We start from the raw sequence: 4,891 nt of genomic DNA, 5'->3' as shown, positions 1-4,891 counted from the left end.
TAACATGCTTCTTGATTTGTACAAAATTGCTATCATCTTAGAGATCTTTCCTTTGATATAATAAACATGTGGTTTCCATGTTAATTTATGGTCAATGACCACTCCTAGAAATGTTATCTCGGTCACTCGTTCAGCATCACTTATTTTTAATTGAATGTCCTTACCTATTTCCTTTTTCGATTTCCAAAGACCATGAATTAGTTTTTTATTTTTCTATTGAGTGACAATCTATTAACATCAAACCAGGTTTTGAGGATTTCAAAATCTCTTTCAATAGAAGTCAAGAGTTGCTGTAGATTACTACCCGAACAGTAGACTACATGTTTGTATCAGTTGGATTCGTAGAACGTAATAAATTACATTGCTTGACCGTGTGGCTATTTGTCTCTGTTTTGTTATTGTTATCTTTAATAAAAGTCTCAACAATGTTATAGGTTACGTGTAGCTATTTGTTTGTAGTTCGCGTCCTAAGTGAAGCGCGCTTCATTCACAAAGTGGCGACTCTCGCGTGAAGCGAATTGTGCCAAGCGAATGGCGACTCTCGCACATGCGAAATGTACCCATTCGCAGACAAGACCTTAGCTCATTAAACAGGTAGTTACAGAAAAGGGGGAATACTACACCCGAGGATTTTCAAAGAATAGGTACCAAAGAAAATCGTGGCTAGCAGGCTGTGAAGTGGCTAATGCAGTCTATTGCTATCTCTGCCTACTTTCCCACTCGAAAGACACCATTACAGACATCACTGCATTTAACAGGAGTTAAGGACATGCACCATCTGTCCGAAAAGGTAAAGAAACATGAGCAGGCGAAGCTACACATGGACCACTGTCTGAAATTCTCTAATTTTGGATGGGTGAACATTGCCACTCAATTGGATGAGGGATACAGGCTGTCTTTGAGATTGTTCACTCCATGCATGCTACTTGCACTAACACAGAGTTATTTTCTATGCCATTTCACTTATTTTTCTTTTGTAAAGATAAGTCAATAAATATTGTTGGTTTTCACTTACATGTTGCCCCCTTCTTTATGTTGTTACAGGACATGTCATGTGTCCTGTTTAGCTATTTTACTTCCAACATTTGTGTAATGTGAATAATGAAGTGTGACAATTTAGTGCGAGTCACTTCAGCTTTCCACCTGTAACTTGTGTAGCTCGAGGGGAAATCTTTCTGTTGTGTGCTGCCATCTGGTGAACAAAAAGATATTGCTGGATGAGTTAATCAGCTCACAACAAGAAGATAAAATTGTCCTGCTTTATGTACTTACCGAATGGGTCGCCTTTGTCATTATCCCAAAAATTGCCCCCTGAGAATTTTTTCACGAGTCACCACTGCTCAAAACCCCTTATGTACCCTTATTTCCTTTGATCTCTGTGATGATCAAATCAAAGTAATACAGTAATATCTTAGACCAGGGGTTTTTAACTGGTTTTGTCCCAGGGACAACCATTCTGACTAGAAAGTAATTTGAGGCCCACTGATGTGCCTGCACGCGCGTGCAGGTTTGTAACCACCGCTGCCACGCCCCCTCCCCCTGCACAGATATTCTGCCTTTAACACTTAAATATGGAGATTATCAGGGTACATAACTAGCCGCCGCCACGCCCCCTCCCCCTGCACAGGTATTCTGCCTATAACAGTTAAATATGTGCAGTACAGACCCCTGGTTGAAAACCCCTGTCTTAGACGACCATTAGTTGTATATTCTTCCACCACAGACATCCCTAAACCCATCACATGACCATACCTCTCATCCAGTTCTCTATGTGATTTCTTGGAAAATATTAAGCAGTTTTATCAGCTGCTTTCCCAATTCTTCTGTAGGTTACTGAGTTCATTCTTTTATTTACACTGTCATTCTTTCATTCATGCTTTGACTCTTGAATTTGTTCCACTATTTGTTCCACTATTTACAGCGGGTGACTGTAAACCTTTTGTCTGGTCGGGCAACTTGTATATTACAGTCACAAGGTAAGATATTGTCAGTCAGTTATCAGAGAGCCTGTCAATTTGTCCGATCTTGGTCATTTGTTCATTCATTAGACACTTCTGTGTTTAAAGGTCACTAAGTTGGAGTTATAACAGAACTCTCTAATTTCCTTCAGACCAATGTGGATCATTTTTCTACGAGCAGACAGTATAATATTTTGCTTTTCTTTTGTAGCAAATGCTTGTAATCCTCCCATTGGTTGTGTTCTCTAAACACAGTAGATGACTCATTCCTTTGATGGCAGATGCTTCCTTGGGTCTATGGGTCACATGGTTAGAGATGGCACAGAGGACCTCTCTAATTCAGTGTTGCCAACTTTTCTGTGAGGAAAGTAGCTGTAAGCTCTACGAAAAGTCGCCAGAAGTCGCTAGATGATGTAATCAACTAATTTGCATAATATGTAAATAAGCTGCGGATGCGCACAAAATGCAATTCTGACGGGGTAACATTAATATTTTTCCCGCAAATACAAAGTTCTAATATTTTGCTGTTATTTAGTCAGACTGCGCTGTGTGAGTGGAGAGGAGACCATGACAGTCCTCGCTGTTCTCAGCTCTCGTGAGATCAGTTGTAACATGAACTGCAGAACAGGATATGTGAGATGCTTTTTCAGTGCTTTGTCAACACAATAATCCACCAAATGACAAAAAAAAAAAAGTCGCTAGATTTATCGCTGGTTGCTTTTTGCTAAAAAAGTCGCCAAGGGGGTCTGAAAAGTCGCCAGATAAAGAGACAAAGTCGCTAAGTTGGCAACACTGCTCTAATTACCTTCAGACCAATTAAGGGGATGTTTTAGAGGAGATGACAGTGTATTGGGCTATATGAGGGGCATGTTGTCAGTAGTTTAGGTGTATGAGGGGCATACTGTGGCATCCTCTTATTTTTTTCAGTAAAATGCACAGTAAAATATCTGAATGTGTAAAACCTCTTTCTCTTCTCGCCCTTTCTCAGCTTGGCCTCTGTGACCATCTCTACGTCCATCTCTTCCCACTATCCTCCTCTCTCATTTTGGTTTCGTTTTCCTTTCTTATCAGCTTGGGTTTCATATTGGATTCAATTTGGATTCCTTGCAAAAGTTCATTCATATGAAACCTTGTTTTTTTTGTGGCTTTTACATAGTTAAGATCTAAACATCTATCCTGTGCCAAAATATGTCTATCTAATCTCTCTTTTTGTTCTCTATCTTTCTGTCAAATCCACCAGCTGACATACACACTCACGCCCACACACACATGCCCACACACACACGTGTCCACGCGCACACACACACACACACACACACACAAACTCAATAGCTTCTAAAATTCCCAGGAAACCCCCAGTCACAGGAAAGCCATTTAAGGAGATAAGGGGGCCGGCCCTGCCAGAGCACTACTCTGGCTCCCCAAGAGTTAGCAGCATAATCGTCTCGCACACAGACCTAAAGAGTCATGTTTGCACTGCTACTACAGAGCGTCTGGGACTGGCTCCTGATGCACGATGCCTGGCTCAGCTCCCCCTTCTTCCCCGTGCTCTTCTCCCTGGGCACCTACCTGCTCTTCTGCCTGCCCTACCTGGCCCTGGACCTCCTGTCACCGCACGTGGAGCTTATCCGCTGCTACAAGATCCAGCAGAGGAGCCATGTGCCTTGGGAGGTGATGTAGAGATGCCTGGTCCACTCGCTCTATACCCATGTGATGTTCATCTTCCCGCTAACGGTGCTGCACTGGTACTGGAGGAGTTTGAGCTTACCGGCAGAGGTTCCGCACCTGATGAAGGTGGCACATGACCTGCTGGCCTGTCTCCTGCTGTTTGATTTTCAGTACATTGTGTGGCACATGCTGCACCACAAGGTGCCCTGGCTGTACCGGACGTTCCACAAGGTGCATCACAAGTACACCTCTACGTTCGTGCTGAGCACGGAGTACTCGGGCGTCTGGGAGACGCTCTCACTGGGCTTCTTCGCCGCCATCAACCCTCTGCTCCTGGGCTGCCACCCGCTCACTGAGCTGCGGTTCTTCGTGCTCAACATCAGGCTGTCTGTGGAGGACCACTGCGGATACGACTTCCCCTGGGCCATCCACAGACTGGTGCCGTTTGGACTTTTTGGAGGAGCAACCCATCATGACCTCCATCACCTCAAGTTTAAGTCCAACTAGGCCCCGTATTTCACACACTGGGACAGACTTTTTGGGACTCTGCATGAGGATTAAGAAGGGCACTCGTGGGCATGACTGGCCCCTGTGACATTTATTCTTTTATATTAAAAGGAACTACAAAGTGCTGGCACAACTATAAATTCTATGAGCAGAGAACACCAATTCTAACCAAATCTTCTATTTATTCAAAATAGATGATAAGGATGTGGCCATGACATTCCTTATTGCAGACAGCTCTTACCTAGTTCACCTGGCAGTTTAGTTTATAGTGGCATTATATTCTCAGTGTTTAATCAGTGTCCTGGGAGGTACATGTGTAACAATTTCAATAATTGTGTCCAAGTAGATACACTATAAAACAAAATAAGACTGAAGCACTTGCTACCTACAACCTATTATGTCAATCATGATTACCCACATTGCATCTGCTTAGTGATAAACAACTCATATGCCTGAGTACCCAACACCTCCATATAGGCCACAACCAATTATGGATATAGTAGTGGTTAGCGATTAGAGTTAACATTAGGACTGGTTTAATCATAAATAAGCCCCTGAGGGCAATAAAATGTGTATCTGTCGTGTCAAACATCAGAGAGAGAAAGAGAGAGACCATGATAAAAATGAATCCAGTCTCAGGTATAACCAGAAAGACTCCTCTTTTATTTACATGCAGTTGACAAAATCAAGGTCATAAGTACAGCATCTTCAAAAAAAGGTGTAAACATCTGTGTCGAGTGAGAGTTTGTCTCAGGAGT

The 4,891-nt window shown here is 42.7% G+C and overlaps 1 pseudogene across 1 annotated transcript; it reads left to right on the top strand.

The window, feature by feature from the left end:
• The first annotated feature begins 3,425 nt into the window (after positions 1 to 3,425).
• LOC308381465 (cholesterol 25-hydroxylase-like protein) lies at positions 3,426 to 4,187 on the top strand (annotated as a pseudogene). Its single transcript has one exon. The product of its transcript is annotated as a cholesterol 25-hydroxylase-like protein (transcript).
• The last annotated feature ends 704 nt before the right edge of the window (positions 4,188 to 4,891 follow it).

Source organism: Sprattus sprattus (assembly GCF_963457725.1).
Source record: "Sprattus sprattus genome assembly, chromosome: 20".
NCBI lineage: Eukaryota > Metazoa > Chordata > Actinopteri > Clupeiformes > Clupeidae > Sprattus > Sprattus sprattus.
The sequence above is the reverse complement of the archived record's forward strand: the minus strand, read 5'-3'. Positions and strand labels throughout refer to the sequence as shown.